The sequence below is a fragment of the Corvus cornix genome, chromosome 2, assembly GCF_000738735.6.
Source record: "Corvus cornix cornix isolate S_Up_H32 chromosome 2, ASM73873v5, whole genome shotgun sequence".
Taxonomy (NCBI): Eukaryota; Metazoa; Chordata; class Aves; order Passeriformes; family Corvidae; genus Corvus; species Corvus cornix.
Window position 1 is genome coordinate 111146907 of NC_046333.1, and position 25361 is coordinate 111172267.

Here is a 25361-nt window from a genome sequence, read left to right on the forward strand (position 1 = left end):
AATGTGGAAAGAAGTCTGGGCACTGGTCTTTATATAAAGGAAAGCCTAAAACTGTGATTATCTCTGGCTCAGAAATCTGACAGCAAACAGACCCAACCACAGGTTGTTCCCTTTTAGTGTCTCGCAATCTCCTGGGGTTGCAGCCCAGCTTTCAGCCCTTTGGGCAGCACTGGGGAGGCCTTTTCTCCTCGTTGACCCAAGCAGCTGCCTGATGCCTGGGTAGGGATGCTGTGGAGTCATGCTGTCTGTTGGGCAAGTGGGGCAGTGAGATGTGATTCCCTGTGCCATGTCCTGCTTGGCTTTGGAAGTGCCGGAGCAGTGCCATTATCCCATCCCACACTGCCTTTTAAAAGGGAGAGTCAAGTCTTGGCAAGTCTGCTGCGGGCTGAGTTCATCCAGAGGGAGTCAGTACTCACAGGAGCCAAGTTTTACCTTTATTTTGTATGGCTTGAGTATTGTGTGAGAGGATCAGTTACCCTATGGCAGTAGGAACAGAGCCCTCTAGAAGGTTCAGTAGCATTTCTGATGAGAATATACATTGATGGGAAAATAGCCATTCGTCTTAGAAGCACATATGTGCTTGATGCCATCTCTGTCAGGCAGTCCCTGCCCAACAGGTGTTTAAAGAAAGGCAGAGTAACCTTCCTGTGAGTACATTTGACATTGGCTCCTTCTCCTGTTGCATTTCCCAGGTAGTTATTAACTGACTCTGTTCCAGAACAGTAAGCACGCGATGATGCTTCAAGCCGTGCCCGACTCTTTCCGTACAAAAGTAACTGCCATCTGGAAGCTGGTTTCCACCTTTCTTAGCACATTCCAGGTGCCTACCTGTGTTTAAAAAAACCTGTAGAGTTCAGGGCTGTCTTCCATTACTGACAGGCACAATTTCTAAAACTGTCTGGATTTTCCTGCAGGTCCCCTGAAGTTTTTTACAAATCCGTGGGATGAAGGAGAGCTGGAACACAGCAGGAAAGATAAAAACTGTGAAAGCGTGAAATCATGAGTGACACAGGAGCTTGCTTTTGGCCTTGGGACATCAGAGCAGACATGAATTATTGAAATTATGGCTCTGTTAATCTATGTGTTGTCAGCCCTTCTGTAAACAGTGAGCAGGTGCTGTACGACCGCAAGTTCTGTTGAGTGGGAAAGCCCTCTGGTCACAGGGTGGGGGGGACTTCTGCTGGGGCTCCAGCCTGCAGCTTCAGCTGCCTGACCTGGATCGTACTGATGGTTCATACTGAGGGATATTGCTCTTCAAAAGGCTGTGTTCATTTCTTTTATAACAGGTGATGTTGTTTAATAGTCCATTAGACTCCCTCAGTAGGTTTTCTTTTTCACTTTTTTACTCTGTACAGAATTTGAGTGAAGCCACTAACAGTACTCAAGACAGACTGTAATATTAAGAGATGTGCATAGAAGGTTTGCTTGCCTTTCAGCTTTTGGGGCTTTTTTGCAATTGTTTGTGTGTGAAGTACTTAACACAGAGCTTGCAAACAACTGTGTAGCAGTTGAAACTCAGACACATTATTCAACTTCAGGCTGTGCTTTATGGCCTATCTGTTCTGATAGTCAGCATCAGGGGAAGAAAATTCACTGTGTATTAACAAGAGGATGGCACTGAGTAATTGTAGAGATTATTCTGTGGAGAATCCTCTTGCACCATGTGTTTTGACCCTGTATCTAGAGTGCCAGACAGAATTTTAAAAGTGAATCAATAAGTAAATACCTGTTTCAAGGCAGAGTAAGGTGACGCTTCCAGGAGCCTTCATGGCTGTTTTCCATCTTCAGCGATCTCTTAGAACAACTGCAGCTTTGAGCATCTTCAAAACTGGAGATCTGTGAATTCCAAAGCCAGCTTTTGCTGACAGATACAGCAAGATGCAGATTCCACAAACAGCTTTGGCAAGCCTTGTATGAAAATAGGGTAAAAATACTATGAATTAACTTGGATAGAGTTTGACTCTACTTATAAAGCAGTAAAAGAGAATGAATTAGTAATTAGGGGTTTATTTTTATTTTTATTTTGGACTCTAACGTAGTGGGTTGAGGTCCGGATTGCAGTAGCTGGTTTTTTCTACATCTTCCATTATGCTCAGATAAATGGAGAACTAAATAGAAAAGTAGACTTTTTGATGATGTAGTTGCTGAACTACATTCTTAATTCAGGCACTCCTGGAGCAATAGTATCTTTCACACCTTGAACAGGATTTTAATCTTGAAAATGAGCAGCAGTTTGGACTACTCTAAATGCCTAGCACATTTCGGGGAAGGCAGGTTCCTGGGAAAACCTCATTAGGACCACTTCAGGAAAGCAAGGCGCAGTTCATATGGCAGATATCAGGTTGCTGCCACTTCAGTCTCTGCTCTTGCAGAAGCTTTCTGCGGGTGAAAGGCTTGGCTACGTTGCGTGTTCTGTCCTTTTCTGTGCTGAAACTGCTGGAGGAAAAATTTGGCCTTGCTTTGCAGGAAGAATTTGTTCTCAAAGATGCAGTTACAAGACTGGGACCTTAGAGGTGATAATTCATGTATTCTAGTACACTTCCCAAGGCAGACTTTGAATGGTATTACTAAGATGTCTCAGTAGTGCAAGAATACATTTGAAGCTGTACAGCATCAATGTTTAACTCAAAAGGCTCTGCTGTGGTTAGTCCTCGCTCTTATTCTAGTAGGGCACTATTAATAATGATTATTTAGTACTTTACAGAGAAATTATTTTCTGTTCCACAAGCAAACAATTTCGTAAACCTTTTTTCCCAGACCACAATAGTGGAAGTGCATGGTTTCTTTGTTTCTGAAGGTGTAAATCTGGTGTTTGTCACCTGTACTGGCTCTGTATCTGTACCTGTATTACCACTGCATTTCTGACTGCTGAGCATGATTTTGTGATTGCAATTCCTATGGAGATAAGGACCTAAATTTTGAAACCAGTGAATGGCAGGAGCAGAAAAATAATGATTATCTGCTTAAGGGGTGTTGATTTCATACTATTGACTCATTTGTTTTCTTAAAAATAAACCCCAAGTCGTCCCCCAAAGCAAAACCTATAGTTTGTGTCTCTCTTTTGAGACTTTGCCGCTACTTAGCTCTCACAGGTGACATGAGTCTATCTGGGTTAGATTTGCTGCACAAGAAAACAACCCTGACTTTTACCGGGTGGGTGGACAGGAAAAAAACCCAACTTTTTGTCAGTCTTTTGTGTTGCAGCAGCTGGATTCATTGCTGCTATAGCAACACACCACATGATGAGGTGTATTAGATTGCTCTGCGCAGAACACGAGGGGGAGAAGGAACACAGCTCCTTGCTGAAGGTAAAGGTTGCACTGGAGTTTCTGGTGGAGAGCTGGGGAAGGTCAAATGCTCCAGCTCCCAGCACATGCTGTGCACAGCGGAAGGTAGAGGCGTGTGGAGGTGGTAAACTGCAGAACCAGGTAAGGTACAGCTGCATCGATTAACCTGAGATCTTAACCCTCCTCTGTGTGGCAGCTCAACTTTCCAGAGAGTTTTCTCTTAGCTTTTCCAAGTGTTGGGGTTTTTTTAAAGTTGCTTTGCTAATGTGACAATGTGAAAACATTGGCAATGGTTGAAACTGTTAGAGGGACTCTTCTACTGCAGAGAGGCCAGTCTTACAGATTAGGGGGTGATTGTCCTCAAATCAATGCAAAAAGTATATATAAGGGGTTTTTTGTTGTTTCAGTTTCACTTGAAGATGTTGAACAAGTTTTGGTTTTGTTATTGTCTGCACAGTGGTTCAGAACATCTCTGTTGTCAGTCAGAATTTAGGGCATTATCTACTTAGTGATTTTTATTATCAGTACTTTCAAATTATCTACTCCCTTTAGCATTTATTAACATTTCTTCCTCTCTCCCTCCCAATCTGCTTCATCAGGGTGCCTGAGTCTTCTTGGAAATGAATTTTCATGTAATTTACTCCTTCGGGTTTTCTGCTGCCTCCTTAAACCTAGCAGTGTTGTTAATGCAGTTAAACAAACATTAGTGCACCTGTAAAGACATGAAAGTGGAAACAGTGCCACAGGTTATTGTGGGTTTCACCCTGTTAACCATTCATCCACACAGGTAAAGAGAAATAATTAATGTCAGCCTTGAACTTCTATGTTTATTCAGACCCATGTCAAACTCAAAAAACTATTTACTCCCCCATGTTCTTTATGCACCTTTTCTTTTGCTTTTACTCATCACTAGGTTAAATGTGTCAGGTTTTCAAGTGGCATCCTTTAGGTGGAGGAAGACAACAGTACTTTAGAAGGGGAAAAACTGAGGGACCAAAACGGTAGTGGAGAAGATGGTGAACCTTCCTGAAATTCAAGTTAGATGGTTTAGTACTTTTCCTGCTTCCCATGAAGGGTTACCAACATTTTGAATGCTTTTCTATTATCTACAACTTAGAACATATTTCTTTCTTACCACTTACCACTACTTTAACGTAGGGCAACGTATCAAGAGTGTTGAAATGTGCAGTTTTCCTCCACTGCCCTAAGTAAAAGATTTCAAGCAACCCTTCTGTTTCTCCAGATACATTTATAGCCCTGGTGGTCCAGAGTTCAAAGCGCTCATTGCCACTATTGGCAGACTGGAAGCATTCCTGTGCAAAGTGAGGGATGTTGCAAAGGCCAGACCTTCCCTTTACTCACCCCTTTCAGTGGCAAGAAGGGACAGTCTGAGTTGGGGTATAACTGAGCCAAACCTTGAGTGGTAGGCAGCTTTCCCACAGCACAGAGCAAGTGTGCTTTGTGCTGCACTGTGGGAACTGTGCAGTCACAGCTCAGGGTTGAGTGAGGCTCCCCTGGCTGTAATGAGGTGACTTCAACAGAGTGGAAGAAGCAGCCACTCTGCCTGTCAGCTCACAGGAGAGAATTTGTGAAATAAAAAACCATATAAACGTGCAGTCCATTAAGGATCGCTGATCCCAGAATGAGACAGGTTTGCAAGAAGTTGAGTAGGGGTTCTTGAAAATGAGTATTTAGAAAGGGTGGAAGTCTTTGAAGGGGAAGATTAGCTGTACAAGGGAAGACTCAAGCGAAGTAGGACAGTGACAGTGATTTAGCTCTGATTCCACCACTTCAAGCAGAGCAAGGGAATCCAGGTCAAATTATTTAAGCAATCAATGGAGCTTAATCTGTCTAGATTTAGGGACCTTGTTTGATTGGGTGAATGAGGAACCTAATTCAAACACCCAGGAGCTCTTTCACTAATACAACCCATTCATTGTGGCCCAAGTGTAAGGCACCAGGGATGCAAGTGATTCATAGCATAGTATCACTAACACACTGTCTAGCTGTTACAGAGATGCACTAGGAGTGAGTTTGTCCAGGGAATTAAAAAATTAAGGAATCTAGATAAAAGGAAACAGAGTTCCTTCTTACTGAGTACTGCCACTCTCCATTTGTGTTTGGAATCACAGATGTAATAGTTTATCACAAGGAGGGGAGAAAAGGAAGTGAGAGTATCAGTTAAAGGCTGCATTATTGAGCAAAACAACTTTGGGGAGAGTGTCCAGCTAGTCATCTTTGCTAGACTAGCAAAAAGGTAAGAGATTATGGATGTCTGGGTATCAAAAATCATATTCTTGATGAAGCATGGTGAACAGAAGGAGTATGAGCACTGTCAGTAAAAGGTGGCTTCCTTCACCAAATAGCATTCCATTGCCTGGGTTTTTTCTATGACCATATTAGACTCTACAGATGTTCTTAAAGATTATAATCCTGATCATGGTTTGGTGAAGAATAGCATGTTTTCAAATATCACATTTTATTTATTTATAGGATCTGTGAGTACATATGAACCTTCCCCCTTGGACTTTTGTTCCTCTTACTTTCTACTGTCTCATTAACCCCTCTGAATCTTTTTAAAAACCTTCAAAACAAATAATACGTGCTGCTAGCTGAAACCTCTGAAAGGTGCAGTAAAACAAACAATAATTCTTTAGTTTATGGGTGCCTCTTGTACCTGAACCAGCTGAGAAAGTCATGGAAGACTGCTAAAATGCACTACTGTGCCATGAGAATAAATTTACTGCACAGTTTTGCAATGCAGATTTTATTCAGCATTAAAACTGTAACTCATTAATAATGTCAACAAATTTGCAAGGGAGATCTCATCTGCCCACTCCTACAGATTAAATCACACAATTTATTGATATGATAATCTTTTTACTAGATTTGAATTTGTGGAAAACAGCAGAAGTACCTAAGTGACTTGACTGGAAAGAAAAAAATTAATCCATTGAACTGACATGACTGTGTGTCAGCCTCTGAGAAGAAAGAAATCTGGAATCTTGATTAGCAGGAATCAAAACAGACACCAAATTGCAAGGCTACGTGATATGATGTGTATATGCCTTGTATGCAAATAGTAACGTAGGCAAAATTCCAATATGGAACAACTTGCAGTGACTAATTGATATAGGAATATGTGCGCCAGTAGGAGCAGGCCAGTCCCTCACTCAACCATCAGATGGCTGTGATATTTTTCTAGGGATAAATATGTACAAGGATGATTACAGTAGCAGATGCTGACTCCAGGAGCTTGGGCTCCACATCCGAATGTTCATCTGGCTCAATCAAAATGAACAAAAGCGTTTCCAAAGGGAGGGCTAACATCTCCAGGGCCGAGTGGGCACTGGCAGCAGTCCAGAGTGTCTTCTTCACATGCAGGACCTGTGCTCTCAGGAACAGTTATTTCCAAGAGGTCCAGCCACTTAAAGCATTCAACATGGAAAATTAAAGAAAACTGTTCTCTTTGGAAGAAAGCTGGCTGTGAAATCATCCTGGGAGAAGTTGATTCAGTTCTTCCTAGAGCACAAGAGCTTGTGGCATCAGGATGTTTATCTCCAATGTCTGTTGGGCTGGCTTCACCCATTTCAGCTTTAAGTATGTGCTGAAACAGGTCAAACACATTCACAACTTGTAGAAAAAGAAGCTCTGGTCCAGGACTGCTGTGGCCTCTAAGCAAGGAAAGGAGGCTTGTATATTAATGCCTCAAGGACAGATGTAAAGCTGCCATTTGGCCACATTTATCTGTGGTCAGACTTCCTGTAATTCTTTCTCTGAGGAGCTTGCTTTCAGTATTGCCAAGTCCCAGGTGCTCACAGATCACGAGTCTATGCTACAGAGCAGTCATGAGATGCTAGAGCTCCCCTGCTTTCAGGCTTGTTGCATGTTGTTTTCTGCAGCTGTGAACCGTGGAAAACTTCTTTGTTCTTTTGCAGAGCAAAAGAGTCTGTTCAGCCTCCTGTTTCCAGTATTACAGCCTCTTAAGGAAAAAAATGCCAAATGCTGTGACACCCTGAAATTCTCTTATCCTGATGGAGTAGTAGAGGTACAGCCAAAAGAAAAGCTCTTTAAGGTGAGCATATAGTGCAGACACCCTAAAACTTAAAGATGCATTTGGGAATATGTGCAAATGATTATTTTCAGTAAGGAATTAACTTCCTATGAAAGAAGAAAATCAGCTCCTTTAGCCAGAAACTCAGGGCCTCTGGTGAGTCTCAGAGATGTTAGGTCTTTGAGTTGAAAGGGAGCACAGCTTCTTCCAACAGATTTGTCCCCCAATAAACCTGTGCTGAGATAGTCTGTGGCTCTAAACATCAAAGACTAAAGCTCCTATCCAGATGCTGAGCTAAGGAAAAGCTCTTCTCTGTGATTCTATCACCTCCTCCATCAACTTCAGGCTATACTAATTAATTAATCTATGACAAAACACCTCCCTCCCTCCCTGCCTGTCCCATGTAGCCCAAGCCTCAAATACTTGCTTTTGAGTGTGCATATATGCACAAGTGCACACGCAGACACACTTAAAGTAATTCATGTTTGTCATTAGACACAAATTATTGGGTTGAATTACTTCGTTTTACATGATTTCCAGAAAGAAAGACGACTGATGAAAAGATGAAATGTCGTGAGCTCTTTTATTAAAGATAAGTGACCTAAGAAGTGCTGTCAGATTGGGTCAAGGAGAGTTGGCTTGCTAACTGCAAGTCTCCCTTCCTTTTGCTGGGCAGGTAGTCTGTTAATGGTGTCAAGCTGTGTGCTGTTCCTCTGAGATGCTGAAGCAGCTCTGGTTGCTTCTGAGGCCAACCATCCCAGCCTCACTGAGAGCCGCAGCCGAGCCTGGACTGAAAGCAGCTGGATTTGCAGGGCTGAGAGGCACTGTGCCACCCACCCACCTACTAACTGTAATTAGGAATGTTCCTTCTCACACGTTTATGTCACGAGGTGGGGACTAAAAGCCTGTTGGCTGTCTCTAGTTAGGAGTATTTTTGTGTGGAGTGCTTCTTAGAATGGAAAGAGGCAGATTAGACTTTCAAGCACCCTTTGACAACAGCGCTGAAGCTGAGGGTGCACTGAGGAATGCTAATACTGGAAAACTAGGAACATCTTGACTGTTAATTCTGCTGAAGTTAGCAGAGCAAGACAAAAAAAAGGGTTGGGGTTTTTTTCATTTTCGTAACCCCTGGGCTTCATAAATGCATCACCGTTCTTTATTGTCAATTTGCCCGGAAAATCATTGCTGACATCTTACCTAAGGATTTATTATCATTCCAGTCAGGCTATCTTTCACTTATGTTAAAGATTTCCTGGATTTTTACCATCCTTAAATTATATTGAAAGTAGGCAGATGAACATTTAAATTAAAAGGTTAATTGAAACGGAAATATTGCACCGGCACAGTTAATTTGTTTCAGTTTAAATGTTTATTAGCTTAATTGAATATTTACAGAACCAAGACCAAAAAAAGTTGTGCGTCTGTTTCCACAGACACAAAAGTAAATGTACTTGTGTTCAAAAGGTAAATACCCACTAATAACCCTTAAAAACAGCAGTCTGTAAGAGTGTATTTCCAAAACAAGGAATGTTCTTCTGTAGCTAAACGTCAATTCTTTTATGATTTCCTATCAGTCCCAGTTTCTTTTATGGTTCTTTAGGATTTATGAGCACACTGAAGTCCTCAAAGGTATCAAGAGAAAGAGCTTATGTGGTACTAACTCTTGGGGCAGGAAACACTGCTAAGATCTTCTGCCTGACGGGAGATAACCATATGATTCTCTTGTCTTCCCTGTGGAGTTTTTGAGACTGATCATCGAGATCCTCATGAGGAAGAGTTGTTAGAGAAATCTGTCTGCTTTTCTTTTCCCTAATTGGAGAGGAGTCAGGAACTGCAGGAAAGGGAAAATGTGATCCTTTCCGGATTTCCTGGAAGAAACCATATTTCAGTTAGTTGGCTTTCCTAGGGTGCCTAATTTAATAGCACGGTCAAACTGTATTCCCAGTCTAGGGGGCAACTTCAACAGGAGTAGTAACACCAAAATTTAACTGGTCAGACTTCATCTGTATGAATACAAATGTGGTTTTTAGACAGAACAAGTGCTGCAATAAGGAGTAACACATTATTTGGAATATGTTTAAACATGAAAAAGTGCTTTAATTGGATTCTTTTAAAGAAGTTTATGTTTGAATACATCTAAGCTTAACAAAAATGGTATTGTGTGATTTTCTACTCAAAGAAATGTTATGGCCCTAAATAGCAACAGAAATGGATTCCTTCCCACCCAATGTCTAATAGATGGACTATTTTAAATTCTGCTTCATCCCCTGTATTAGTTTCCTGAGAGGATTTCCATCATCAGGCTTTAGGGAATGCACTTAAGCACTGAGCTCTTGAAACTGTGGTAATTTTTAATCTTTAGCAAGTATCCAGTTAGACTTCATTGGCTTTATGGCACTGAAACTTCTCTTCACATCTTCCTAGGTAATTTTCTCCTTACAGCATCGGTCCAAGTTTTACAGGTGGATGTGCTGGGACAGTATTATACCAAAAACACCAGTTTGTAACACGTGGGAAAGGGGCTTTCATCTCAGTACATGATTTTGTGAGTTTATACATCTTAGCAGGACTGCAGGATGGAAGACAGTTGGTAGTCTTGGGCAATGATGTGGATACAAAGGTCAGGATATGCCTCCTGTTTTGCTGGAAGTGTGGCCATAGGAATCTTCAAAGAATATTATCCTACCCTGTAACTAACTGCATCAGTCCTGAGCATCTTAAATGTGCTGCTTCCTGTGGCTTGAGAAGCAAAGCCTAGTCCTTTGGCCTCTAAGCAAAGAGTTACTGTTTGATTTTGATCATTTCCTGTCAGCCATTCGTTGTTTCCTGAGCAGTGCACACACAGCTCCCACGTCAGCAGCCGTCCAGCAGGTGCCCAAAAGCTTCTCTGGTGCACTGCTTCAAACTGATGCGCTCTTCATCAGGAGGCTGACCAAAAATACCTGTTCTTGTTTTATTCCACAAGCCCACTGGGTTTGTTCCCTGTTAGAAATGTAGCTGTTGACCTCTGACAACTCTGTGTGCAAAAGTACAATTCAGTGTCTTCAGTGGGCTTTGAAAATACTTCCAATATCTTAATCTGAAGGGCACTGATAGGAACCCCTTAGCTTCCAGGCTGCACGTTCCTTGTATTTCCTTTCTCCTCTGGTATCCCCTCTGCCTTCCCTTGTCTGCATTGTCACTCCCTTCTCTCCCATCTTATTTCTGAAGTGCCTTTAAGTGCTTTTGTACTGGAAACTTGGAAATCCCTTCCCTAACTGCCAAGATAATGTGTTACAGGGGAACAATGGTGATGTCTGCACCTTGAACACTTAACAATGATCTTTGGAAAGGAAAATCTGTGGGTGAATGACAGAAGGTGATGATGGGTGATTGTGAGCACAGAGACAGGGCATTGCCTGCTTGTGAAAGAAGAAACCTGTTCATACAGCTGCATCGTGTGTAAGGTTATGAAACCAGCTCCTGCCATGCCGTCTTTTTCATGTTGTTGCTGCACCTCAATGCTGAGTCTCCTTTACAGAGTGAATTTATTACAGTGATACATTAAATGCAGGAAAATGGAGCAATCCCGAATCATGATTAGAATCTAAAGGAGTAGGTTTTAAGCTAGCCTTATCCCCTATTAGTAGGGGATTTTTTTCCGAGTTGGTAATGTAAAATTCTGTAAATCATATAAATAACCTAAAAGACTAAAAGAAGAATTAAATAATTATTCATTTTGGGTCAGGTTTTGGTTTTTAAGAGCCTAAGTGTAATTATTCTGGCACAAGGGACCTTCTAATGGTTTTAAAGCAAACAGAGCTGGGTGCAACAGGAAACTTTGTGCCATCAAACCATCAAGCACACCCAGTTGGGAGAAGGAATGAGGCAGATTCCTGTGAGCTGGAGTATCACCAGCTTAGTCTTGCTGTGGATCTGGGAGGTTGCAGGCCTGGGGGATCTTCCTTGCAGGAGGGATTGTAACCACACATGTGGACTGCATATGACTAACAGCGAAGCGTGTTCTTTGCAGGGCTTTTTTTCCAGCCGGCTCTCTGCTTGCTCTCAGTTAAACAAGGGACTCAGCACATTTAACTGAGCTGCATGGAGAGAGAGATGTGATTTTAAACTACTGAAATTGTAGGAGTCCTTTCTTTGTGAGGCAGAGAATGTATCAGGTAGGTGCAGAAATAGCTCTTGTGGTTCAGAAATATATTTTGAATGGGAGAACATCCCAGGCCCTTAAGTTTTGGGTGAAGTTCAAAGAAATCCTTCCAGAAAGCCAACTCAGAACGTAGCCAGGCCATTCTTTTCCCATTTGTCTTTCTAAAGCCTAGTAAATAAGTTTTTTCAGCAGTCCACCAGTGCAATTAGTTCAGAAAATTTTCATTGGTTTGGGGTTTGGCTTGACAATGTGGAGAACAGCTACAGATCTGAAAACAGTGAGACAAGGAGCAGAAAGTGCTTTTGCTCCCTTTTACTAAGTCCACATAACTGTATTTTGAATTCTGACCAAAACCAGGATAATAAAAAGTTGTAAATAGCATAAGGACAACAATGCAATGATCTCACCAGTGTGTAAAAAAAAAGTATTACATTTTCTGTTTAGCTGAAATGCTATCGCCCTGTCCATAAACCTGAACTTTAAAGTGTAAATTGTAATTTCTAACAGAAATAAAATACGTGATGTTTTTTAAATTGAGTGCTACCACATGAGAGAATATGTCTTCATAATGATGTTTCTGATCTTGAATTAACTGTCAAACCAGGGCATTTATATTGCACAGGTGTACCTGTTGGGATGGGATAGTAAAAATCTGAAGCTTCATTCCAGTTTCTGAAACTGATCTTTTAGGGAAGTAATACCAGGGCTTTAAGTACCTTCTGCCTGAGAAAGTGCTAATCCATCTTCCCTTCCACTAGGCTGGTCAGATGCAAACAGAAAGGTCCCACTTGTGTGCTGGAGGCAGAACAGACCATGACTGGTCTCTAAAATCACCTGCAGGCCAAGAAGAGGAGTTTTAGTTGTTATGCCCACGTTTTAAAGTAACTTCCCCCTCCCTTCTTCGATTTATTGCATAAAGAGACAATATTTTAAAACTTTCTCTTCTGGGAGTGTCCCATGCAAACTCTATGTCTTGTCTTCCTCTTTTTTTTGTATTCACTGTTTGCTAGTTACCCTTTTCATGCCAAAATTCTGGACATCTGAGGGGTAGATTACTTTCATTGGAATCAGTGACTGAAATTACTACCTCAAGGTCATTAGGTTACTTCCCTATCTTTGTAAAAACAGCTTATTATTTTAAACCCAAAGTTACTAAAGTGGATAAAGATGTGGAAAAAATGAGCTGATTAAATGGTGTATACAGTCTCCATCAGTGACTGTTTCACATCTGCCACTCCAGGATGAACCAGATCCTGTGGTTTGTAACAAATGCCACCTTTTTCATCGAGAACCTCGCAGTGACTAAAGAGCAGAAGACATTGTTGATTGCCGTCATTCATCTCTTATGGTTGTTATTCCTGATGTTGCTGTTCTTTTGTCTTGACTCCCCCTTGATTTTGAATCTGATCACATTACAATTTAACCTTGCAGCATTCTAATTTTAACACTGCAACACTACAAAATAAACAAACATACAGTCAAGACTGTTTTCAAAGGATGATGTTTCTTCTCATTGCCCAGCTTGATCTTTTGGGACAGAATGAGAACTCTTCTCCTGTGGAAGTGGACATCTAATGGCCATCTTACAATATACCTAGAAATAGAGGTATCCTAAATCACAGGTTACTTTTGAAAACACAAGCTGTTATGGCTAAAATTAAACATAGGTAAAATCCTGGCAAAATTGACTTCACTGTCATTGAAGTAATTGAAAGCCTTTCCATTGATTTAAGTGGAACTGAGATTAAACTCTGTATTTATAGAGAAGATTTTTTTTCACTTGCAGACGTATGCACCCTTTCTATTCCCTTTTTTTTGCTCTAAATGTACCGTGCTGGAGAAGAGCCACTCTAAAGTTCACGACCTGTAGGAAAGTTGGCATGCCAGCAGCAAAGAAACATCAGTCAGTGCAGGCCAAGCATGGCTACAAGCGTCAGCCAGTGCCTTTTAGTCCACAAGCAAGAGGGTATTTCACTTGACAGGGCTGCAGCAAAAAACTCCAGGTAGATTTCAACGGGCTTCAGTGCCCACTGTGAAGGGGAGAGATTTTAGACATGTTTACTGGGGCTTTGAGTTCCGCAGAAGACATTTTCCGTAAGACGCTGTGCGGGCTGCGTTTGTGAAAGGATATTGTTGTAGCAGCTTGTGTTGAATATCAGCTCAAGGGAGTAAGTCTACAGCAAGCTAAGCGATAGCAATACTCAGAGTAAATGGCTTCTGACTTTTAGAAGTGTTTGTTTCTATGGAGAGATGTTAATTTTGCCCTTTGTCTCTGTGGCAGAAATTAGAGGAGCAGTGTCACGTCTGTCTTGTCCCAGGTGTTGATGCTGAGGGAGATTACCTGGGGGCCTGCAAGGAATAGAGCAAGTACTATTGCATTTTACAGTGGACATCTTCAAGGGAGAAGCAGGGGTTGTACAAGGATGCCACTATTTCAAAATAAAATTCATAGTGTTTGTTCCAGACAAGAGAAATTCACCACAATATTTTGCTCCAGGACTCATGGTAAGTCTGGCTAGGAGCTGTCAGATGCAGATCTCTCTAAGTGCCTGCTCTTCATCATTCAGGCAAAACTTTGTCTCAGCTTCTGAAGAAACCTAAACCCTTTCTTTTAAAGAACTAACATTTACTTTCCCCTGTAATTACCTGCCTGGAATACAAGAGAATTGTTTGTGGAGGGGAAAAAAAAAATGAAAAAAAGACATTTTTCTTTTTTAAAGTCACCCTGTAAAAAGGATGAAAAGTATACATTAAGGTCCCTTTCTTTCCAAATCTGTACTTTTCCCCCGTAAATATCAGCATAAATTGATGCATGTACATGTGTTTGATGCTTTGTGACTTCAGGCACAAGTAAAATCCTTTCACCAGGTCAGAGATGGTCCAGATGCTGTATTTTGCTTCGAAGGACAGAAAATGTGTATAGAAATCTTTTTCATGCATAGAAGTATAAAAGAAAAGAATTTTCTGAGTAGATGTTGCCTGTGGGAAGCTTAAAAAGTTTAATTTTAAAAGGTTTTCTATCCCATAAACATTCAGGTGTTACCTGTTTTGCAGTCAGTGTTTGTAAAACTAGGGAAACAAATACAAAGTGAATACTTTTTTTTATCCTGATGTAACAAAATGTGTGCAGATGTGATCACTGTTTGTTCGGTGTGCTTGAGGAGAATGGGAACATCTTTCCTTTAGACGTTTGAGAGAGTACTGTATTCATTGTTTTTCTAATCCTTTGTCGTGTCAAGGACTGAGCAGTCAGGACAAAGATTATATGATGTGTCATTTTGATCCTAGCAAATACAATATTCAAGTTGGATGTGGTGCTGATTCTTTAAAAATGTTTGTACCTAGCTTTTCTAGGTATGTAGAAAATGAAATCTGTTGAGATTTCAGAGGTGAACAGAAAGCATTCACATGTGAAGCATTGGATTTGGTGCTCAATATTCTTCTTCTTGAGAGTAGCTTACCTAAAACTGTTCCAGTATCTGAGTTTTTGTCAGTGTTCAAGAATTCAGCTGATGTTACAAACTGTTGCTGACAGATTCAACAACTTCTGGGGGCTTAAAAATGTTGATTCTCCAACTCTTTTAAGTGCATTAGTTTATCATTTTTATGTGTATGTATTTTTATAGTTTTATAAATACATAATCTTAAAAACTTGCAAGCTTTTTAATATTTTCTAATGTCCCCCTCAAGAAAATGACACTGTTTCAGTCAGAACAATTTCAGCAGATCATTCTGAAATGATCCGATGAAGTTTAGTTATTTGTGTCTCAACCTTGAGTATGTTCCTTACATAGCTAACATGATTAGTTTCATCTAAGATCTTGGTTTTTTGATAAAGTTTGAAGGGGTCCTGTATTGTTTCTTTCCCTCTTCATTATTTTGATCTTATGAACGCTGCCGAGTTATTTATAGGTCCATGACTGCTATGTTAAAACCTTTGCAGGCTGACTGACTATCAGAAACTGCATTTTTGAAGGACTTCCAGGGTTTCTGCTATGTGGAGTAGGACTGGCATCCTGGTTTCTCATGGGCCCTTTGGGGCTTCTGCTTTGGGAAGCCATGCTGGTGTAGCCAGCTCGTAGGACTAACTACAAATGCTACCTACAGAAGTGCTACCCTGTAATGCTTTTCTACCTCCCTCAAATCTCTGTGGTGCTGTGCATTAGAGGGTACAGCCTTAAATAGTGAGGATAATGGTGAGGAATGACTGGCACTTGATATAAACAGACCTCCTGGTGCTGGAGATTGCCACTGGAAATCCTTTCAGTGCTTCTCCTCAACTGCAGAATAAAGAGGTGTATGCAAGGGACTCTACCAAAATGCCTTTGCCAAATATTGCAACACTCTGCAGCAAAGGTGTTTGCTAGCTGTTCTGAAAGTAGGACTGAGTGGCAAAGTGGTAAATTTAAAAAAAATTTGTAAGCTTCTGGGAAAAATCTGCCTCTCTGACTCTTTTGAGTCCCCTTTTCTATTCATTTGTGTTGTAAAACACACTTTCACAGGATTGCTTAAAACCAAGCCTGCAGCTAAATATTTACCCGATGGATTTTGTTAAATCTGTTTGAGTGCCTCTGGAAATGAATTCACACCTCTAATTCCTAAGTACCCTTTGCCTCTGGGCATCTGTAGTGAAATGCAGGTATTAGAAGAGCTGAAATCAGTTGAGATAACTGATAACCTGAGTCAATAAGCAATGGATTGAGAAGACAGAATGACCTTTTGTCTCTCGGGGGGCTTGGAAATTTTTGAGCTCAAATCAGTTTTTCAGATAATGCTTGAAAAATATTTTCCGGACCTGTTGTCAGCCTTCTTGCATCAGTTAAATACCAGCTAACTTAGTCCAAAAATATTGCCCACCAGCACTTCTAGGAGCAGGTGAAGAACACCTGAGGAGGCACTTGTGCCAGAAGGCTTTGCCAGCCCTTTTTTCTAAGGGAGGGGCTGCTTCCTAACAGCTCTAACACTGCTCACAGTCAGCTTGTGTCTTTAGTGCACTTCACTGGTGTACAGGTTGTTACTGTCATCTCAGTCCCAGGTAAAATGGGAATTTGCCAGTTTTTTGTATTTTTCATGTGTCAGCCTTTGGCATCTCTTTAACACAAGGGAGATACAAGCCCAAAATCCAGCTGCATGGTTTGCTCCCTTCCTTTGCTCTCTGTTTAACATCCACAGGACTAAGGCAGGAAGCAAAGTGGATAAGCTGTCACTGAGCACTCTGCTGTTGGACGTCACAACTCCATGATCTAACACAGGGGAATTCTGAGGAATCACAAGTCAGTAGAGGCAAATGGATGGTTTGGGTGAGAAGGGGCAAAACAAAGGTAATAGTGAAGGCAGAAAGAGCAATGGGGGAGTGGGGTATGGCTTCTGAAATAGTCTATTTTGAACATTCTGTGTTTAAGAAACTAAATTATGAAATATGTAGGAGGAAAAAACATATCTACAAGTGAGGAATGCAAGATGAGCCTCTGCTGATAAAACTCTACTACATGTTATTTTATACCACTGAGATTCTCATCCAGAAATACGTCTGGAGTCTCCATTTCACCTCATTGGGCCAGCAGTGTATGTTTCAGAAGATTTATTGGGGTAGTTTTAAAAGCCACAGACTGTAGGGCATTCACCATATCTCTTGAGAGACTGTCTACAGCCTCATACATCTTTCTCTTCAGAGTTCCCCTGTTGAGATCAGGCGTTTTCTGTGTTTAAATATTATTCCTGTTATTCCTAATTAAACCCTGTATATCACACCTCATAATTCTCTCCTCAACATGAACAGCAGATAGCTGTTTTATTCCCAGCTCATCAGCACTTAACAAAACTGTATAGATTTGATGTTATTCTCTTCCCAGAAATCAGACTCTCCAGCCTCAGTCCTCTGAGTGTTTTCCATCTCTTTGCCTCTCTCCTTCTACTCTGTCATTGGCTTCCAGACAACTTGGTGCCTAAACGAGAATGTAATAGTTGAGTGTAGTTGAACCAGAGCCAAACAGAAGGAGAAGGTCTCTTGCTTCCTGTTCTGATGTGATGCACTTGATAAGGCAGACCAAAAATATACTGCTGCTTTCTTGCCAGAATACCCAGAAGAATATTAGACATGGTCTCAGAATTAAGCAAATGACACCTGAGGTGCGAATGTACTTATTCTTGTTTGCAAATAACATTAACCAGCTTAGCTCCAATCTGCTTATTACCATCTCAGATGCCTTCAGTTTAGATGCCTCTGGACCAATTTAAGGATTGTCGCCTCTTATCAACAGGGTCAAATTGGGCATGGTTTTTTCCAGGCAGTGGTGTGGCACTTGTAACTCACATGGATTTCTCCTTAGAGCCACTTTCTGTTGATCTCTGGAGTAGGCTGGTGGCCACTCCGACAGCAGTGGTTCGGCGTGCAGCCGCAGCATCACTTGGGAGAGCTGGCTGCTGCCTCAGAGGATGGCTGATTGTACACAGGGCCTCTGGGGGTGGAGGGGCTGTAATTGCCCATGGAAATTGTCACTGTGGCAGTGAATTCAAATCCGTTTTTCTTCTCAAAATCCAGGTCTGTAGATATTACTGCTCTCTGCAAGGATTTATGTAATGCTCTCGCTTTTGTGGCCTAATTGAAGTGCCCCTGCAGCAGCCACGAATACTTGGCCGCTGGGCTGCTGTGGTACATGGCTGTAAAGCATCTGCAGAGTGTTTTATCTGCTCAGAACCAACACATTTCACATAAAAATTGGCTCCTAACAGTTTTCATTGGTATTCTCTGTCCAAGGATATATTTTGTCTTGCAAGCTGCTGCAGGCCTTAGTGCCCCATGCTTTTCTGTAGGATGTCTCTGTACCTTCACATTGACCGTCCCTTTCTCTTCTCCTGCCAGCTGTGAGGCTTCCTCATAGGTGATGGCTGTTGAGTTTTGGTGACTGTGAAACTCTTTGTGAAATAACTCTTTAAAAAGTGTGGTGGATCTTGGGAATGGCACCTTTAAAGCTTGTAGTTCAGTGACTGAGTTTCTCCGTGGAGTGGTTTTTGAGGTGTTCTCCTGGAACTACTGTGTTGTGTTAGAAGAAAAATGAGATCTTTTCAGAGGAAGGAGGTGTTGAAAAATTAGTTTGAGGACATTTAGTCTTTGGGGGAACGTGACATACAGACATGAAGTGCTGTGTGACAGTTTTGGCACCTCGTATTTCCTGTTGTTAATGATACAAATGTCATCTTTCCACAAAAGTTGGTGCACTGTATGCATCCTAGAGCAATGCTTGTGTAGGAGTGTGTCTTCTGTCTTGACTACCCTTAGATGAGTGTTTCTAAGAAGTGATCTACTTCATTTTACATGAAGAAAAATCTTTAAACAACCATTTGGGGATTTCAAAGCACATAAGGATTCTTTGCAGCCATGAGTGCCAGCCTGCTTGGATGTGCTTCTTCTGGGCTTTCATGTGCTCCCCTTGGCTTTCTTCACATTCCCTTCTTGCCATGGGAGAGGTAAATTCAGGGCACTGAAATTTCTCCAGACAGGAGTCTGCTTACAAGCCCATTTCTAGCAGCTGAAATGTTTGTGCAGTGTTGGAGGAATTTTTATAATCTAAACGTTCTTTTGCAGTATAATTGATACTGTTTTATTAAAAATCTTCCTCCTCAAGCACATACAACACTAATTCAAGTTTAGCAGGGTCCAACAAGTGTTAGAGGTAATGTGCATATCTGAGAGGAGAGACCCAGATGAGTGAATCATATGTAGCAGCCTGTTTCTGTTGTGTCCATTTACAAGCATCACCAGCCATTATCTCTGAATTCAATATTTCAAGCATTAGCTTTCTGTTCTGGCTTAGTATATGAGACTATTTGCTACATAATTATATTGTATTTCATTTTCTTCTGTATGCTATTGTAATAATGATATTGCCTAATAAAATAATGTCAGATTTTAATTAGGTTAAAAGTAATTTTTTATATTAGGTTTTTTATTTGAGAAAATAAACTAGCTGGTAGTGCATATGAAGCTGTCCATTTTTTTTTTGTTCGCATTTGCTTTCATTTCCTGTCATCCTTTACCTGTTGAAATAAGGATGGTGTTTTTTCTTGAATTGTTTTAAGTTATTACAGCCCTCCACAGCCTTATGTCTAACATATGTCCTGTTCTAGTGAGGACATAAGATGCCTACCTTGCTATTTATTAAAAGGATAGTTTTGCAAAAATTTCTGCTCCTAGTTAATAGCTGCACCTTTTTAATCACTGAAATAAATTAGCTATACTGATGTGAAAGAGTATGATAATACTCTATGAGAGTACTCCAGCAAAGGGAGACTTAAATTTTCTGGGAGGCAAAGACAGACTACATTTGCGTCAAAGACAGTTTTGGAAAAGAAAAGCTCATGCCAACTTTTGTGGCGGGATACTTCAGGAACAACCAGTGATGTAGGAACTGGCACAAAGCGTAGTTCTCCTCCTAATTTACTTTTATAATAGTGTCATGAGTAGCATCTCAACATACATCCAAATAATGAAGAGAAGGATGAAGGGGTGAAAGATCCTTCTGTTTCTTAATGCCCTTCTCTTTAATTCTTTAATTCCTTTTGCTTTCAAAGTGACCTCAGTACTCTGTAAACTTCCACATCACATGCAGAGGAGCTATGTTCTCTGTTACGTGGCTAAAGCTTATCTTTATTGGGAGATACTCTGACTCCTCCTTGAAGTGCCATTTCCAAGTGCATTCCCTTTTATGTAACTAACTGTTTGTAGACTGTCCCTTTTTGTTAGACCTTTATTAAGAACTAAATAGAAAACCTCTGAGCCCAGTTCAGCAGCCCATTCCTCTTCAGCTAGGTGCGGTCATCACAGTGGAATTCAAGCATATGCTTGGGGTTCAGTGTGTATGTGAAGGTTTTGCAGGATAAGGACAGATTAAAGAAAGCTTTTGTTGAACTGGAGCCCATCTGACTTTGCCTTTTCTATGTATTCCTCATTAGAAGACTCAGATATTATTGTATTGGCCTGTAATTTCTTGTCATTTAAATTCCATACAAATTTAGGCATCTCATTGCTGTTTTTTCCTGCTGATTCTTCTTGTATCACGTGGTACTGCCAGCCTACCTGTTCTGTTTCTGCTGTGTATAACAACTGGGTTGCTGTACTGCTTGTGTGGTTATTCATGGGTAAACAGGCAGGCAGTTATGGGACAAGAACGTACAGACCCTGATTCCAATCACTCTGACTTTGTGAGAGGTAGTATCTTAACTGAGTATCTTGAGGTTTGAGCTTTATTATAACTAAGGCTGCCTAGTGAAATCATTTTAACAGTGCATGTGAAACTTCTTTTTCCACCACAAAAGTAGAGACATAGAGGTGTGACCTTCAATGAGATCTGGTACTTGAAAACAGAATTAAAGTTAATAAGTTGACATCTGCTTTTAAAGCATCTTCATTTGAATGCAGCCACCAAAACAATCAAGTGGTACCCCTCTTACCCAGGTCATCGCTTACTCATTTTACCAGGCCATTCATGGAAGGGATATGCCCAGGTAAAAGAGATAAAATCTTACATTTCCTTATGCCCTGACAGCAGCTAATTGCTAAAAACCCCTTCTTCAGATATTAATTAGATCAGCCTGGAGGCTGCTCCTGCTTGCATTAAGGATCTGATTTCTCTCCACATGAGATCCTTACAGACTCAGTAATCAAAGCTTTCTTTGTCTCAGAAGGTATATACTTAACCCAAATATGCTCCTGAATGCCTTAATTCCAGTCCTAGTGCCATTTTTCTGTCCTAGTGCCTGCTCTCACTGAGCTTCAAGACAAATTAACAGCTACCACTATGAAAGAGTATATGTGAACAATTTCATCAGTGCCTCATCATTCTTTCATTTGTAATTTATTTCCTACCTTTCTGGCAAATAGATCTGGAGGGACTTGGATTTCCATGGGATTGTTTTTAAAGGTTCTTCTTTTTAGCTGTGTTGTTTAGATATAGTTCAGACTTTCTTTTCTATAAATCTATTTGTTTTAACATTTCAGAAAATTGAAAAGTGAAAAAAACCCAAAGGCATCTGTTTCAGGCATAAAGATAAAAAAGCTTAAATACTTCTTGGTTGTCAGTTGTATAATGGAAAACTCTTTGTAGCTGATATTTTTCAACTTCTCTGGATCAGTGGCTATTGCATTTTGTTTGGGCGCCACAACTTTTCATCAGTAAGGTTACAAAAGCCAGTAGTCTTTCTATTAACTAATTTTTTTGACTACTCACAGTACTTAATTTTAGTGCGATTTTCCTATAACCTGCAAAGGATCTTAATAATTTCAACTGCCTAGGAATGCATTTTCTCTTGCAGCTACCATTTGGTTTATTTAGTGGGTTTTGTAATTCTGAGGATGTGAAAGTACCTACTGTCCTACAGCAAATCATCATCAAATCTGTATTTACAAAAGCTGACAACTTGTATTATTAAAATTGGCAGAAGCCGGGAAATGCTTCCTAACACAATTGTTTCACTGACAGCTTACTCTCAAATGAATTTGGGTTTAATTATGGCAGCACAAGAGGAGCTGAAAGATCCCTTTGACTAAGTAGGATTTTAATTATATTTGAAATCCTGCAACCTCCTTTTTGCCTCTACAATGGCAAGTAAAAAAGAAAGAGGACCAGACTACCAGAGTATCAGAGTATAAATTAAATGCTTCCTGTGATAAAGGCCTTATAATTCTTTATCCCTTGAGTTTCATTACAGTTTTCTCTATCAATTATGGCTTCTCTAACCAATTGAAAGAAGTAGAATTGCAAATTTGAGTGTTCAGAGGTCATCAGTTCTTTATTGATCTTGGCTTCTAGAAAAATAGTTTTAAAAATACATATTCTGAAGGAAAAACTACCATTTCAGTGAAATCCAGCTCCAAAATGAGTTAATGGGTAAACTCCATAAAGATATTTACACATCAGAAAAATCAGATTTGGTATTGTATATTGCCAGCTTTTGTGTTTGAGTTTTGGGGGCTTCTTCTTTTCCTGGAATGTGTTTTGAGTGTAACCAAAAAGAAGTGACTGTTAGTGGAAGTTATTTTTAACTACCCCTTGGTAGAATTAAGGCTCTGAAATGTCATATTCAAAGGAAATCTGCATCTTCTTTATTGTTTTAGAATATTTAATAAAATTTAGACAAAATACAATTTTTAAATTGCATTTGAATAGAAGTTTGAAACACTGCATTGAAATTCAGTAGCAGTCAACTGGAATCAATCCCTTATGTTTAGCAGAGGTGATGGCAGTGAAGCCCTGGAGAAAAGTTTTTTGGAGGTGACCAAAATTATTTTATTGGATAATCTTACGCTCTCAAAAAATGAAAACATATTTGAAGCACTGAATATTAGCTTTCTTTCCATATTTCATCCAATAGAGTAGTTTCTTCCAGTGTCAGGAAGGCTGACTCAAAAAGAGCATGGCTAGAAGAATTCATCAAGGCAACGCCTGTACAACAGCTTTTCAAAGTTTCATATGTATATTTTAAGTTACAAGTACTCGTTTTCTTAAATGTCTTTCATGTCTGGAGTAGTAAGATTCTCTAAGAGAAGTTCTCCATGTTGCAGAGAAAAGCTGAAAATTATACTGTACAAGTACCCATGAAAAGAAGAAAAATAAGGATTTTGGTATATATTTCAGCCTAGTTAGTAACATTTTTAATTCCTAAACTTGATAATGCCTAGTGCACATGGAAAGCAACTGATGTTTCCTTTGTCATGGCCTCCTCTAGTAAACTGCTGATTCCATACAGTATGAAATTAAATGAAATACGTAATTAGTCTATTTTGACTCTCACATTTTCTGTCTCAAAATTATGCTTTCTTTTTTTAAGTGTTTAATCCCTTCACACTTGTTTTATAGACCTGAGAGATAAGATTTGCATAGCATTCAAACTTCCTTGAAGACTGTGCATTATGGAAATCACTTGCAGTGGGTGCCTTATTAGGCATTTTTGGCAGTTTCCCACTAAGGATACAAAACTCCCAAAAGGGGAGCTGATGAAAAAATATGTTGGAAAATTCTTTCTTAAAAACAGAACCACATTTCACTAAAGGAATAAATCAAGACAGAATTTCAGGTTTTTTGGTGTTATTAAATTCAAAAAATACGACAAAAATGAGAATAGTCAGACTTGCTGAGACTCATGTTGGAGATGAACTTAGCAACAGCTTTTGTTTTCTTTCTTCATTGCAAAAATCTCATCTAGATAAAATACAAGCACACTTTGTAAGTGCAGTGCAATTATAGCTAGCCTCAGGAAAGAGCATTGACCAATTTTATTACAGTGCCAAAGATTAGTCCTGGAATGTAAAGCTGAGAGAGGCCTGTTAGGGACTTGCTTCATTGGAACATGTGGAACAAGACATTCATACAGCACCAATAAATCCATTAAGGGGAAGAGGGCTCTGAAATAGCCCTTCAGGATTTTTATTATTAACGACAAGGATTGCTGAGGTTGGTGATGTCAGAAATATGGTTTTAGCCAGCACTCACTGTCCCTTTTAACTCACTGATCTCCAGTCCAAATTCTTTGAAATAAGCAGCCATAACTGTTCTAGTTAGCTGAGGAAAATCTACCTAACACACCTGAATTTGGAGAAAATAGGAGAAAATAAAAGATCAGTGGAACATCTCCTCTCTCACATTGCCATGAATCCTGCGTGAACAGAATCCTAGCTGTTGACTATAGCTTTTAAGTTCCTCGTGAAGTCACCGTTAGATAGACCCTAGCAGGCTCATTCATTTTCATAAATCTAAATTTCTGGTAAATCCTGAAAAGAAATAGCAGTTTGTTATGTATGGAGGGCATTTTGATAAAACTGTTCTGAGCAATGGCAGACAAGAAGCCTGTGCTGCTGAAAAATGGTCATGTTGTCTGCTCAAAGCTGGGTTTAAATATTGTCCAGCTGCATAGAAAATAGCTTCAGATTTGTCAACAGCATAAAAAATAGCCACTGAGAAACCAGCACATTTCTCTGCATCCTAATGCTTCTAATTCCCAGAGACACTGAAGTGAATATCATTTCATGGAAGAAAAAATAGCTTCTATATCAAGAGTTTGAGATTTCCTCACTAGGGAAATACAGACTGCTCAGATAAAGGATGCTTGATCCTGGTTGATGTTTTCTGCCAAATGGTGGTATTCTTTCCAAAAAGTGATTTCGAGTTACTCACTGTTGAGATTACCAGTCTCGTGGTGCAAAACTTCGGCTAGAAGTTGGGTCCCAAAATGCTCCCAAGAGCTTCAGAGCACCAGCACACTCAGCTGGACAAGACTGGAGCAGAGAGGTGTTTCTCTTTTTCCTCTGACCTGCTTCAACAGAAAAACAACTTTTTTCCAGCCTGAAAGACTGTCAGAAGTGTCACTGGCCAGGATTCGGAGCCTCTTTTTTCAAAGCCCCGGCTGCGTCACAACCATCACATGGGACTTGATAAATTTTTCATGCCAGAATTAATCAATTTCAGTGGGCAGTTTTCCTCACTGGCGTGTATCCTGCCTCCCTGGGGCACTTCATCTGTCACCGACAAATGGGATGGGGATTTGTGGAAGTGCTAGTGGGGTGGCTCTTCTCAGACCCATCAAACTGTGTGTGCGCATGTCAGGTCAGGAATTTTTGGGTCTCCTGGGACGTGTGTGGGACTTTACAGAGAGGAGTGCCAGGTACGTAGGCAACTGCTTCTTTTGATGGTGTGGTGCTGCTTTAACCCCAGCTGGTAACAGAGTCACATGCAACTGCTCCCTTATTTCACCACCGGCCTCACCACCAGTGTCGGGTAGAATCAGGGAAAAAAAAGTGAAACTCATGGATTCAGATAAAAACAATAATTGAAACAAAGTAAAATATAATAATAACAATAGTGAGACAGAGAGAGGTAATAAT

General features: G+C 40.3%; 1 protein-coding gene across 6 annotated transcripts in view; it reads left to right on the plus strand.

Annotated features, from left to right (window-relative positions):
- The window catches only part of DTNA (dystrobrevin alpha), a 222528-nt gene that overhangs the window by 94741 nt on the left and 102426 nt on the right, over nucleotides 1-25361 (plus strand). The window contains exon 1 of one of the 6 annotated variants that reach the window (XM_010401203.4): nucleotides 3299-3428. The exons of the other annotated variants lie outside the window; for them this stretch is intronic. The gene's annotated coding sequence lies outside the window, so the exon portion shown is untranslated. Of the gene's footprint in view, nucleotides 1-3298; nucleotides 3429-25361 lie in introns of those variants that run through there. 6 annotated transcript variants of the gene reach the window in all.